Source organism: Calidris pugnax, unplaced genomic scaffold (assembly GCF_001431845.1).
Source record: "Calidris pugnax isolate Ruff unplaced genomic scaffold, ASM143184v1 scaffold44, whole genome shotgun sequence".
In the NCBI taxonomy this organism is placed as follows: domain Eukaryota; kingdom Metazoa; phylum Chordata; class Aves; order Charadriiformes; family Scolopacidae; genus Calidris; species Calidris pugnax.
Window position 1 is genome coordinate 47,597,261 of NW_015094506.1, and position 15,194 is coordinate 47,612,454.

Here is a 15,194-nt window from a genome sequence, read left to right on the forward strand (position 1 = left end):
CATGTGTGGTTCCAAGTCCTCACAAAGTGCAAGAAGCATTCTGGTGACATTTTGTTCAGTATCTTCCTAACTTAACAAGGATCAGGGTTTGTTACAGCTGCCCAGTAGGGCAGATAGTCCTTGAGCACAAGATAACAGCCATTTCCACTCTTCACACCAGATTCTGCATTCTGATCCTGATAATAATGCAAATATCAGAGGATTTTGAATAAAGGTTGTTATTTGAGTTTCTCATTAATTAGAAAGTCTGCATATCCCATAAAGGAAAAGTTCATTTAGCTGTTTAAGTTTACAAATGTTAAATAAAAGAATGTTCAAGATATAAATAGATCAAATTCTCAATGCTGGTCAATTCACAAGGGAATGGCCCCTCAAGGAAGCAAAAACAGTTCAGGCATTTTGTATCTTGTTAAAGGAGCCTTTATTTCAGAAATGTAATGACCAGATTGTTGAAGTTACAACTTGTATATAAAAGCTTAAAAGAGAAAAGTTGTAAATAGTAAATTCGCATATTAGTGACATCCTCTGATGATATACCTGTGAGCTGAGTTTTAAAACAATGTGTTTTGAGTGGCTTTACTTTTTTAGAGTATGTCTTCTACTGAGTTTAGCTTCAGATTCAAAGGCTGGGAAGCTGGTCATAGAATCATAGAATCATAGAATTGTCCAGGCTGGAAGGGACCTCCAAAGGTCATCTAGTCCGACCTTCCCACAGTCAGCAGGGACAACCCCAACTAGACCACGTTGCCCAGGGCATCGTCGAGCCTCACCTTGAATATCTCCAGGGATGGGGCCTCAACCACCTCCCTGGGCAACCTGTTCCAGTGCTCCACCACCCTCACAATAAAGAGCTTTCTCCTAATCTCCAATCTAAATCTGTTCCCCTCCAGCTTAAAGCCATTGCCCCTCATCCTGTCACTACAGGCCTTTGTAAACAGGCTCTCCCCAGCCTTCCTGTAGGCCCCCTTCAGGTACTGGAAGGCTGCTATTAGGTGTCCCTGGAGCCTCCTCTTCTTTAGGCTGAACAACCCCAGCTCCTTCAGCCTGTCCTCATAGCAGAGGTGCTCCAACCCCCTGATCATCCTCGTGGCCCTCCTCTGGACCCACTCCATCAGGTCCCTGTCTTTCCTATATTGAGGGCTCCAGACCTGCACACAATACTGTTGGTGAGGAATCACCAGAACAGAGTAAAGCGGAAGAATCACCTCTCTGGACCTGCTAGTAATGCATCTTTTGATGCAGCCCAGGATGTGACTGGCCTTCTGGGCTGCAACTGCACACTCATGTCCAGCTTCTTGTCTACCAGCACCCCCAAGTCCTTTTCCTCAGTGCTGCTTTCTAATACCTCACCCCCTAGCCTGTACTGATGGTGAGGATTGTTCTGTCCCAGGTGCAGAACCTTGCATTTGCTCTTGTTGAACCTCATGAGGTTCACCTGGGCCCACCTCTCTAGCCTGTCCAGGTCCTTCTGGATGACATCCCAGCCCTCTGTAGTATCGACAACACCACACAGCCTGGTGTCGTCTGGAAACTTGCTGACGGTGCCTTTAATCCCCCTGTCTATATCATTGATAAAAATGTTAAACAGTATCGGTCCCAGCACGGACCCTTGAGGGACACCACTTGTCACTGCTCTCCATTTGGACTTCAAGCCATTGAATACTACCCTCTGGATGTGACCATCCAGCCAGTTCCTTATCCACTGAACAGTCCGCCCATCAAATCCGTACCCCTCCAATTTGGCAATCAGGATGTTGTGGGGGACCGTGTCAAAGGCCTTACAGAAGTCCAGATAGATCACATCCATAGGTTGTCCGTTATCTACTGACCTAGTCACTTTATCATAGAAGGTCAGGCAGGACTTGCCCCTAGTAAAGCCATGTTGGGTGTCCTGAATCACCTCCCTGTCCTTCGTGTGCCCAAGCATGGCATCTAGAAGGATCTGTTCCATGATCTTCCCAGGCACAGAGGTGAGGCTGACAGGTCGGTAATTCCCAGGGTCCTCCTTTCTACCTTTTTTAAAAATGGGTGTAATGTTTCCCTTCTTCCAGTCTGCAGGGACTTCACCTGACTGCCATGATTTTTCAACTATCATGGAAAGTGGTTTGGCAACTACGTCAGCCAGTTCCTTCAGTACTCTGGGATGTATCTCATCAGGTTCCATGGACTTGTATATCTTCAGGCTCCTGAGTTGATCACGTACCTTGTCTTCACTTACAGTTGGGGGGACTTTGTCACCTTGGTCTCCAACTTGTGTGCCATCAACATGAGAGCTAGAAGGAAAGATTGCCCAGTGAAGACTGAGGCAAAAAAGTTGTTGAGAACTTCCACCTTCTCCTCATCTGTTGATACAAGTTCCCCACTGCTGCTCATCAGGGGGGTACGTTTTCATTAACCTTCCTTCTCTGGTTAATGTACCTGTAGAAACCTTTCTTGGTTTTCTTTACATCCCTTGCCAAGTCCAGTTCTAGCTGTCCCTTGGCCTTCCTGACTTCATCCCTACACATCCTGGCAACGTCCCTATACTCTTCCCAGGATGCCTCTCCTTTCTTCCATTTCCTGTGTAGCCCCATCTTGCCCCTTAGTTTGACCAGCAGGTCATGGCTCAACCATGGTGGTCTCTTGCCCTCCTTGCCCATTTTCCTACATGTGGGGATTGAGATCTTTTGCTCTTTATGGAGAGCAAAATGTCATGAGCTACTCAATGATACCTCTATGAAAAATATAGTTTTCTTGAATTTGACATTGTTTTTTCATTTTCAGCAGAAAAAAAAAAAAAGTAAGTTTCATTTCTTTGAGACAGCAGCCTGTTGCCTGAATTGTGATGCCGTGCCTTTTTTCATCTAGCAGTGTACATAACTTGTGCTTGCTAAAGTAGAAAGGAACTGATTCTCAGTCCTTTGTAAAGCCTATGGCTTTACTTGCTGCACCTTCACATGCCCTTGAAGATATATTTTGTAAATCAAGAACTCCCAGACAGAGATGTTCCAAGACAGGATATGCTGAAACACATATGGGGTGTATTGGAAGTCAATGCTTGTTTGAAAGACATAACGTATGTCCAATCTTACACTTTCCTAAAAAAGGTGTTTTGCAGACATGGCACTTGTGTTCGGAAAATACAAATGAGAGACCAAAGAAAAGAAAACAAATTAAGGTCTGCTGAGATGAAAAACAAATGTTAAGAATCGTTCTAGTAGGAGAGGAGATAAGCACTATGAGTGTGCTGCTGGGAACACTCCAGCTGACTCTGATGGGCAAAATTCTGGGCTATACGACTAAAAAAATATCAGAAAGACTTTTTGCTTCAGTTTTAAGGGCTGGCAAAGAACTATCCAGCTGAGAAATCTAGATCTGAGATTAATATTTTTTTATGATTAAAAAAATTGCTATTTGATAAGATTGTAATAATCTAAAATAACAACTATTCACTGTGTAGACTGTATAAACAAACATAAACTTTCCATTTTTTAAGGAACCAGCAATTTTTTATTTTAAAAGTTTTTTGGCAATGCTAATCTCTCTGTTTTGTGGAACATGGTAATTTCAACTAAAAGGGATCTAATTTTCCAAAGGACAAATAGCAGACTTCACAAATCAGCTATGTAAATTTGAAGGCATCCAGTATAATTTGTGACTTCTGAAAAAAACATCTTTAGGATTCATGTAGATTAGAGTATTTCAGTGTTCAGTTTACAGAAATAAAGCAGAGATGTTGTTTTCAGCCATGGCAAGACTTAAAGAAAATACATGGAAATAAATAGGCTTTATCTCTGAAAGATTGAAGAATAACACAGAACTTTTGATTATCCACTTCCTTTTATATATGTACCTTCACTACTTCTCTGATGTAAGTCCTTTTGGATTTCTGTGACCTGTCACTTGTTCTGGCCCCTGTTTCTGAATGTCTCCAAATGTGTCTAGGCTCAGTCAGAGAAGAGGACAATTGCTGTCACCAATTCTGGCCATGTAGGCAGCAGGTCTAGGCAACCGAACCTGGAAAAATTCCTACTCTGACATTTTCCTTGAGACGCCAGAGTTTCCAGTCTCACCGCCGAGTCTCAGCACCGATGCCAGCTCTCCCAGCTTCCCCGCAGGCTCTGCGCCGATTCACTGTGAACACTCAATTACATGAGTGTTGTTGGCAGGGATGGGTTGTCATTAAACAAGGAGCTACACCACTTTGTAGTTTCTAAATTCAGACTGACTTTTAACCCTTGAACATGCATTAGAAAGTATTAACACTGTATAAATTTCTCTTTGCATTTTTATTCATGACTTTAGAGACTGTCAGGCTCTCTATTAACAGAAAGCTGTTAGCACACGACTTTCAAGTGCTCTGATTCTTTATAAACTCTGTGAAAGTCCATTTCTCATTTCAGAGCCTGAGCCACTGAACTCTTCAAGAGCTATTTTGATTTTTCATAAAAAAAAAAAAATAATCTTGCTATCCTACTGTTTTATTTGAAATGTCCATTACTCATGCAATGTACAGCAAAGACCAGTTCAGTGCTGTTTGCTGTTATAGTTTCTGAAGAGAAGTACAGTGTACTGCAGTATCTCACATCTTTTATTATTAGAGAAGCCATACAGAAAGACATGGGTGTCAAATATTTGTCAGTGTAATACTTTTTCACAAATATCAGTCAGCATTGCACAGTGTGTCTAAATTAGTGTGCTCCTTGCTAACACTTAATATTGAACTAATTTCTATCTTAATATCTAATTAATTAAGACCCATAATTATTTAATTCATATGATGACACCTTTATGTGTCTCTAAAACTGCTTGAAGAAAACCACTGACCGGGATACCATCACTTCATGAAGCTTAGGCTTCATGCATTGCAAGCACAGGGCATTCAACAAGTTTTAATTCTTAATTAATTTGTATTAAATTAATTTTATTAATTACAATATGGTGGAATAAAGAATATAAGAATAAATGAGGATAAAAAACTTAATGAATCAGATAGAATAGGACAATTTCATGTTGCAATTATTTAATAAATAGTTAGATGAGGTCTTTCAACTGTGATGAAATTCACCCTGAGCAAAACCCAGGAACAATGGCTATAGGCTGTTTAAATTCAAGTTAGGTCACCGTATCAAGTCTTGCTAACTGCAGTCACTTTTCCAGGAAGAAAATAGCAAGTAAATCCCAGAATCAAATAAGTCTCAATTAGAAAATGAGGATAAGACCAGGTCAGATAAAGCTTATATTATTATTTTATTTGTTTCTGCTCCCTTCAAATGCCCCATGAAGTTGAATAGAACTTATTTATGAAATTCTGAAAATCCTTCAAGGTCTTTGGAGTGCATCTTTGCACGCCTTTTTAGGGGTATTATATAGAATAATACTCCTTTATTTTTGCTTGGGAAGAAAGGAGAAACTTCATCTCACATTGGGAAATATTCTGAGCTAAATTTTTGCAGAGGAATAGACACTCATGCCAGGTAGGTAATGAGACCAACTTTTAATTTATCATATAGTGAGGATGAGAGGACTCAAGTCCTAGAAAGACATATTTTTCTCTGTAGACAATGAAGGGATTTGGGTAGACATTCAGATGTCTACAATGTAGACAACGAAATGTGGAAAGATGAATCCTACCCAGATAGCAGTTCATTTCTTTCATTCAACAGAATGCATATTGATTCAGAATGCACTACAGATATTGCAGAAAAAAAAATTGCTAAGGTCAGCTGCATGATTTTCATTGGTTTGTGCTTTGTTTTTTTTTTTCTGAATTAAGATCTGTTAACTTTTAGTCCTAAAAAAATTACTGAAGTTTACAGGCAGGAAAAAAATGCATTGGCTCTGTTCTCCTAAGATGTTTCAGGACTGCACATCACATTCACAACAGAGAACAACAGCATGGAGATTTCCTGCAGCAAAGTGGAAGGTGTCACATACCTAGTTAAAGACATGTTTATTGTGGATTTTGATCCTTAGAGTTGTTAGATCCAAATAAGATATATTTTCAGGTAATCCAGAAGGACGTGGAAGTGAAATTAGGTGATGTGTTGAGTTTAAACATTTGCATTTGGTCTGCTCTTCGGAAGTTGGTCTTGTCCTGTCTATAGAGTGTGCAGTGGGCACATAATGTGAATTAAACATGAAGCATCAAAATGGTATTTAGATGAGGCATAGTTCTGAAAGTGTGAAACTATTCATGGATCATAAGACAAGGAAGGCTACATAGAAACACAATAGCCACATTAAAGAGGGCTGTAGTACCTCAGAAAGCACCTCAGTTTAAGCAATGCATTAAGTGTGGCAACATGCCAAATAAATAGGTCTATATTACTGCCCCATTCTTCACGTGAGGAACCTGCATGGTATGAAAAGTATGGCTTGATTAAGGCTGTGTGGGGAATCATAACACAGTTTCAAAGATCTATGTAGGCCCAAATCCTCCCAGCCACGTGCATTTCAGTGAGACACACATGGAAGTTTCCAAGGAAAAGGTGGTATTTTTCAGGGTGTTTGCATGATGAAAAAAGGAAATAAGCAAGACTGCAAGAGGGAAAAGGGCTGCACGCTAAGTCTCAAGAGACATTCTTTGAATTTACAACAATACACATGCGTGTGTGTTCATGTATACATGCAAGTATGCATAAATGCTTAAATATTTGTTGGGTCAAAAATGGAATAGGGGAGAGGGCTTTTGCATTTTACTTGGGCACTGGAAAATAAAATATCCACAGGTAAATATGTTCTCATGTTTATGATGCAAGAAAAGAAAAGACCCTCTCACAAACGTCATCAATTCATGAGGCACCACACGCCTGTCATACTAGGATGAAGATTCTTCTTATTACACGCAGGTGAAGAATCAAAATACCCGCATCTGCTGTCTCCAAATGCCAAAGAAATTGTCTTTTCCTAGGATTTTTATAAGCTTAATGGATAAGAGCTGTCTGCCAGGAAAGCTGTTGGGAGGCCATAAAAAATCATCTCCACTTCACCTGTTATTGTTTGTTATAAGGAGATTCACACACATTACTTGAAGGTGCATACAGACACTATTTAGGTAAGTGTATGTTAGAATCACAGTATCCCGATCTGCTGTCTCCAAATGGCAAAGAAATTGTCTTTTCCTAGGATTTTTATAAGCTTAATGGATAAGAGCTGTCTGCCAGGAAAGCTGTTGGGAGGCCATAAAAAATCATCTCCACTTCACCTGTTATTGTTTGTTATAAGGAGATTCACTCACATTACTTGAACGTGCATACAGACACTATTTAGGGAAGTGTACATTAGAATTACAGACACATTAAAACTATAGATGCGTGATAGGTAAACTGACAGTTACCAGCTGACTGGTAAGGTCAGGAGGTCGGACTAGATGACCTTTGGAGGTACACATTACTTGAAGGTGCATACAGACACTATTTAGGTAAGTGTATGTTAGAATCACAGACACATTAAAACTATAGATGCATGGTAGGTAAACTGACAGTTACCAGCTGACAAAGGTCCATGGTGTTTGGTGAAGATACTGGCAATGCTCCCTTGGGTACACAGGCTTTGGAAAATACAATGTTTAATAAGACCTAGAAAGCGTAACACTTGTTAAAACAGTTCTCACACACAGCAGTATGGTGGAAAAATCTTCCCTCTTGTGTGAGGGTGCAATGCTGAGATGGCCATTTTTGTCTGTGTGTCCATGACTTTTAAAAGTACCATTCTGATATGGTCAAGGTTTATCCCCTGAGAGGACGTGCACACACACACTGATAACAAAGCTTAGAGAAAGGGGAAAAGTCCATTTTAGAATCTGGCAGCTGAGAAAATGAATTTTAAAAGAGAGACTGGCAAAAAAACTAGAAACCCACTAACAGAGCAGAGTGTGGCATGGAAGAAACGGTTGCCAGAAGCTGGAGGGACTAAGCATTTATATGTCTGTAATCCTGTGGCTGTTACTACCCAAAAAGTCTTGGGAGTGTCCTGCTGAATCCTCTCCAATACCATTTTGGGAACCTGATAAGTGACTATTGTTACCTTTTGCCTAAAACAGAGAAGCCTGAGTATAATTAGACGGAGGGTGTGCACTCTGCCACAAACATGCCCGGGGTGTTTCATGGTGTGATGGCATGTTTACAGTACTGTAATCTTCATCCTATGTAATTTTAAGGATTGTTTTTAAACGCTAAACACTAATGAGTGTCCTGACTTCTCAAAGCATAAGAGGTAAAGGATACATCCCTATCCTTTCTAGCTGTTGTGGGATGGAAGGAAGGGCGCAGCACTGGTTTTAGTAGTCCAGTATGTCTGCTCTGCAACTGCACGTGCCTGCCTCTGTGTTCAGAGAAGTCTGAGTTGTTCCCAGCCTCATCTCAGATCCTCTCTCTGACCTGGTACAGGTAAGTTGAGGGCGAGGTTCACTTTTCCTTACCTGGAACACCTTTTCTTCTTTGTCTATGGGTGAAGCTGTTCAATATTCATTTTCTTAGGAGTGGGAGGACTTCAAAAAGAGTGCTGAATGACAGCTGGGCAGGGAAAAGATATGGCATGATTACCATGGGGTTTACTCTTCTGAGGCTTTAGGAAGAAGCACAAACAAGAACACATTACAGGATTAAGGTTTCAAACTTAAATTATTATTTATAATTAACCTTTTCAGGTAAGATTCATCTGTGTACCAAAGAGCATTGTCTTTCAGTTGCAACAAGCTTTTTGACTAACTGATAGTGTGAGGTTGTATACCAGGACTTCAGGCAGAGGGAGAAGAAGGGAAGTGGGAGAAGAAGGGCAGTAGGAGAAGAAAGAAAAAGGTATCATGAAAGATTTGGGAAAACATAAATGTTAATGGCAGGGCACAAGGACAAAATGGGTGGAAAGCTGTAAATTCTGGAAGTGGGGAAAAAACCAGGAGGATAATCCAATGGGGGAGGAGACGGACCAGAGGAGATGTTTGGTGGAGGAGTGACTGCTGAGATAATAGGGTGGAAGGTGGGAGAGATATACAGAGAGCTGGAGTTGGGAGGAGATTCTTGGGGAAGGAAACAGGAGTAAAAGGAAGAAAAGAAGGCAGAAGGGAAGTCTGTCGACAAGCTGGAGGCTGCAGCTGCGAAAGCCACACAGGAAGCAATCAACGGGACTCCAAGAAGACCAAAGGTAGAACAACAGCATTTACATAAGGGGATAGGTCAGAAAATATCCATATTAATGGAAATTTCAAGAATATTTTTGTTTCCTTCCTTTCCCTTGTAGCTTTATTTGCTAACTAACTTTAGAGAAGGAGAAACTTCATAGAAAGCCAGGCAGAGACTTATACCATGGGATGTTTCTTGATTTAGTAAATGTGGGATGTAGCTTTCTAGCTCCTCTCATACTGACTCACCTCAGGGTCCTGTTAACGCTCTGGGACAGCTTTTATCTTAATTATGAGAGGCCTTGGCACACAGGCTGCTCACTGTTGCTATTTGCTGTAACTCTCTAGAAGTAGGTACTTCAATCTGCTGTTCAAATAAAAAAAATAATACAGTGCTTAAAACTTTAATACTTTAATTGTTTTTAAAAAGCACTTTAAACATTTCATCACTGCTATGATAAAAGGAATCCAGTGAGGATCCCAAAGGACAGGTAGAGTAAGCAATAGCACTGTCACTTGACTCAGATGTTCATTTAGACAACAAAATTCTGAACCAAAGCCTGTGGAAATCATTAGATCAGTAGAAAGAGCCCCATGAATTTGAACAGCTGTGATTCCTCATTCTGACCTCTCTCTGTGCTTTGTGTAAATATGTATAATAAGCCCAAATGGGTTTTCTCTAGTATTAAACTCCTTACCTGATTTGCAGTGTGTTGTGAGAATTAACTGGGATTAGACTGTGTTTGCAAAGATTTTATGCAAAGAGCAAAGTCAATTAGGCTTGTCCTGGATTGGCAACAGGGACCTGACACATTCCCTCCAAGTGCCAGGCTATTGCAGAGCGCAAGGAGATCAGAAGCAGAGGCTGGCATTGAAAGGATTTCTTAGAGCTGGACTTTCTTGCAAAGAGCAAAGTGTAAAAATATTATCTTTGTCTTATAATTTCTTATCACTGGAGACAGTTTAGCTATCAAGGAGTTTAAAGGGTCTCTGCAACTTTCTATTTCTCTTTGTGGCTGACGAAAGATCCCCTGACTCGTAGGGCACTGGGCAGCCAGGGTTGCTATAGGGTTGCTACAGCAACTTGACTTTTCTGAGAATGAGGAGCTAACTTAGCAGGCTCTTCTGCAGCCCTCCAGTTCCTGGTGGCAAGAGTAGTGAGAGCAGCTCTCCCTCCACACAGGTATGTGACCCTGCTCCTGAACTAAATGCACTTTCTCAGCACACAGTTGGACATTGTATTCATTTATTGTGAGCGCACTATTGCATCCTATTGCTAACAAAATGCACTTACATGCTGGAATTATTAAAAGCAAAGACAGATGTCCTTCAGGCTCTATTCTTTATAATTCTAAGAAGAACCCATTTACTAAAATTTAGAAAAGGTAGATATATTGATAATAAAATTACTTCACTTGTATATTAATATATTAATTAATATATATTAATCTTGATAATATTTAATATATTGCTAATATTTAACTGTAAACTTCAGTTTAAAATTAATATAGTCACATTTAAAACTGTAACATAGTTTAATAATTTGTGAATCATTATCTTATATATAAAGGTCAATCACATCAAGGATTATATACACTTATTATAAAAATAAATATGAATGAAGAGAAATATCAAGTGTATGGTTGATCATAAAATGCATGTTTTATAAATGTGTTATAAATGACCACATAAAATACTATAGTAATTATTGATTACAGGAAAAAGGCATACATGTGCATTTCTGTGTAGATTTAAAATTATAATTCATGTCCAGTAAAGATGCTGTTGTAACATATCTTAAATTAATTTTGAAATGTAATTTCTGAGATCAAGTCAACATGTATAGCATAGTCATGTATGTACTAACACCTTGTGGTATTTTAGTGATTTCATTCTCTTTAACAATGGTTATAACAACAATGATATTAGCTCAGTGATTTGTTATTTTTTACTTGGCAAAAATATCCTATTCATAAAAAATGTGTAATCTGTAGTTGTCTAGTTTTGAGGATTTTTTTCTGTCCTCAAAATATACTTCAGAAGCACTTATATAATTGGCCAAACCAGGAAAATGATCAGAAATGTAGGTTTCTTCAGTTAAATTATTGTATTTTGGAACTACTTTTTGTGTAACTGATAGTTATATAAATATTTCTGCAACATGATTTCATTTGAAAGAATAATGCCATATCTTAGCATCAGAAAATGACATAATCTGAGAAGTTCAGTGCATCTGTTAGTTGCCTGCTTCATTCACTTCCAGTGCACAGAATTCACCACTGGTACTTTTTTCTACTACTCTGTTCTTCAGAGTTGTTAACGTTTCCTAATATGAAATAATACTACACAGATTTCCCTCAGCTGCTGCCAAGGTATCTCTTGTGGCAAGGGTTTTTTTTGTTTGTTTGTTTGTTTTTTCAGTTGGGATTTTGTGTGCATGCATTATCTATGTTTTATACTTTCATTGTAGTGATTAAATATCTTCTCAAGAAAAATACTAAAAAAGGAAAAATTTCTTTTTTTGTCATACACACAAGTAGTGCATTAGCAAGTAGAATAAAGAAGAGAAAAAGCCTAGGAGAATGTATATAATAATGTTTTTGTAGAATAAAATAGTTTAAATAAAGCCTAGCTTGCCATATACATAAAGAAAGGCTACAAAAGGTGAAAACTTGATGGCAGTCGGTTCACATTTTTTCTAAGCTGTCTGAGTATTGTTTCCTCACCCTGGAAGACCCCCACAGCCTGTACCTCTGCTGCCAGCTGCAGGGGACAAACTGCTTTTCTGACAGTCTTTCCATTCGCTCCGTGTTTCTGCCACAGCTGTAGTCTCTGAGATTTCCCTTCGAGGGAGAAAGCTTAATCGGGAAGGGCTTTGGCCTGTATTAATTCTGCAGATGATTTTCTATGTTGCGCTTATTTTTGGTAGAAAACATATGTCTGACTGGCAGAGGCCTGGATCTCCTGTTCTCACTGCCCCAACCGCCAGTTCTGATTCTCAAAGTGCTGCTGGGAGCATGGGGTTGGTTAAGTAAAGCTTTCTTCTTGTGTTGGCCTGATGAAGAGCAGGCTTTTTTCTCTGGCAGTAGGCTCATGATTTGTCTTTAATGCCTTGTGTTTGAGGTGACAAACGGTCGTGGGGATGATCTTCTGAATGTTGCTCATACCAAGGACATGTCGTCAGGTTTGAAACATATGAACTGAAAGAAAAGGGTGTAAATTATTTGACAGGTCTCCGTCTCTTGAGAAGTCACCAAAAAGTTGACCTTAAACTTACCTCTTCATTAATTGGAAAAATCCCCTGTATGTATGCTGTTCGTAATTATTACACCAAGAAAATTATGGTGTAGCTGGTAGGCAAAAGCTAACGTAAGAACTACAGAGTCATTCATCAAAGCCATTCCCATTGTCTGGGATGATTCACTATGGTGACTATTGCTCAACCACGTATTGCACCAGTGAAGGAGTTTTGAATTACTCCATTATTCTGTGACTTCTAAGCCAAGAAGAAGAGTTTTGCAAGAAATGGAATATATCCAAGTAGGAGCAAGATTTATTAAATTTCTCTTGACTATCAAAAGATGTCTGCTTTCAAAATTTTTCTTCCCTACCATAGAAGCCCCCTCTCTGTGCCCTCCTTAGGTTTCAGTGAGAAACATCTCTAGCATTAATAGACTGACCTAGCTCTTTAGGTAACAGATTTTTATAGCTCTTAACTGCTTCAGACTCACACAGAAGCCTGAGTTATTATATTACAGTTTCTGTATTGGGTTCAGTTCTACGAAGTTCCTTCCTATCTATGTTCTGTGTGACTCTCACATGAACCCACAGGAGTGGAAGAATCAAAATCCGCTCTATCTCTGCCCCTCTTGTGCTTTCTTCACCTCTCTCTCCAGCTAAAATAATTTCAAAACAATTTTTAAAATTATATAGAGGACTGAGAAAGGCAGCAGTTTATGCATGCATCAGTCAGTGAAGAAGAGATCAGAATTACTATTTCTGGGGAAAAAAATGAACGGAAGCAGCTACCGGGAAAAATCACCCATTTTCCCCTTAAAGAACCTAGTTACAATTTGACAGAGAAACTCATCGCTTCAAGGAACCAAAGATATCACGCTGTTTCCACTGTACTGCTGCCAAGTTGGCTTTAACCAGTGGTATTTTAGGATGTTTTCCGTATCGTCAGAACACATTGAGAATCACAAGGGGTGGCATGTTAGGTCCTAACACTTCACAGAGCTGGGAATACTCCATCTGGGAATCTAGTGGGTAATGAAGAAGCTACATGGCAGTTCAGAATGAGTTTTCCAAGTTCTTGTGGTAAGAAATCAGGTATTAATGCATGTCTGGGAGGATCTTTTTTCGGGGGGCTGAAGACTGCTTGCTATGGGTGGTTGGAGTACGCTTCAGGGCATACGCTAGAAAGTTTTGAAGGCCAACACACCTGCAGTAAAAGTCTGAGATGTAAGGTGGCCAAGAAAATGCCACGCTAATTCTGCAATCTTTGGCCTAACTTTCCATTAATGTCATGTGGTAAATATTTTGAAGTTTTCTCATTGTATTTTCTTCTTGCTTCACAACTTGTTTGCACTTAGCAGAACCTTGTATAGCTGTGCTGGTATTTTTGATATGGTGCAATGATGAGGGGAGGAAGTGAAAGACTTTTTTGAGAGTTGAAGTGGAATTGTTCTAACATTAACCTTCTAAAATTTAGATGTCTAATTTACACAAGTCATTTAGGTCCTCTGCAATTAAAGGAGAGACAGCAGTACCCCCAAAGGATATGATACATCTTTGCTGCAGATAAGCATTTAAAGTAGACGGGATGAGTCTGTGGATGTGCTCATACCTCTCCATTGAGAGGAGAGGAAACCAATTAATCTTCCTTAGGCCAGAGGCTTGCTTTTTACCTGGTTAAAGTTATTTGCAACAAATATTTGTAATTAACTTTAAACAAGAAAAGAATTATTGCTGTGAAACCATGTCTTTTATTTCTTTTAGGACCTTAGAGACAAGATACTGAAAGCAAAACTGAAACAACTGAAATACCTTGATACTTCATTCTTTCAAAGTGAGATGACTCTTCCTGCCATATAATCTGTTCTATCCCTGGGCTTTTGGAAAATGACCTTTTGGAAAGGTGGTATAAAATAGTAGTAACAGTGAGGGTAGCTGGGACAGAGACAGTGAATATATAATTTAGGAAAAAAATATTACTTCCATTTTATTACTTCTATAATTTGTGTGCTATATATTAAAGTCCACTATAGACAGTACCTGAAGATAGGCCATGTTCACTCTAGGGGAGCCTCTAATACAATAGGATTGAAGTAAATTGTTGAGGCTGGTCTGGGTGGATAGCTCATGTGCTGCTTCTTATCCATTATGTGATGTCGTAATACACAGAAGGTTTTCCTTTCCATAAAGAATCAAACTACCTTTCATGAATATGAAATTTCACTCCCTATGAAGGAACACATCCTGGTATCTCCAATACAAATGGAGGGGCAGAAGTCTCATCCAGCTGGTGACATATTGCACATTTTCTTCTCTTGATGATTCATCTTCATTGTTCTCCTCAGTTGGACTAAGTGCACGAGTGAACATGAGTGTGATGAATCAGAAAGAGCTTGTCTGGGGACAAGAGGCACATGTTCTTATTTTTGTGGTTTTTTGAATGCTTTAAATTTTTCACTACTGAGCAAGACACAACCATTTTTGTGGGGCTTAATAATTGGAGAAGTCAGAGGACCACTGAGTGGTGGCAACAGGATTTTGGGCAGGGAGTGTAGAAGCCACATAAGATGATGCTAACAGAATAAGCCCAATAAACAATAAATCTGTGATTTTAGTTACCATAGGAATGAGGCAAATGTAATTCCTCACACCTTTATTTCAAAATAGATTACCCAACATGATTACCCAAAATAGATTACCCAAAACATGATTATAGAAAATCATGTTTTGAATGCTGAAAACATTAGTCTCATCTCCTACCCTAGGGCTTGGCACTTTGCTTAACAACTAGAAGGCTGATTTTGATTTCTTTTTAAAAGTAGAGACAGGAGTTTCCAGGAGTTTTCTAATTTGCTCA

The 15,194-nt window shown here is 39.3% G+C and overlaps 1 protein-coding gene across 7 annotated transcripts in view; it reads left to right on the top strand.

The window, feature by feature from the left end:
- Nucleotides 1–8,979: 8,979 nt before the first annotated feature.
- The window catches only part of CD36 (CD36 molecule (thrombospondin receptor)), a 38,814-nt gene continuing 32,599 nt past the window's right edge, over nucleotides 8,980–15,194 (top strand). Inside the window, exon 1 of one of the 7 annotated variants that reach the window (XM_014963801.1) lies at nucleotides 8,980–9,123. The gene's annotated coding sequence lies outside the window, so the exon portion shown is untranslated. Of the gene's footprint in view, nucleotides 9,124–10,142; nucleotides 10,284–13,291; nucleotides 13,433–15,194 lie in introns of those variants that run through there. The other 6 variants (XM_014963805.1, XM_014963802.1, XM_014963804.1 and 3 more) reach the window with 6 other exon arrangements.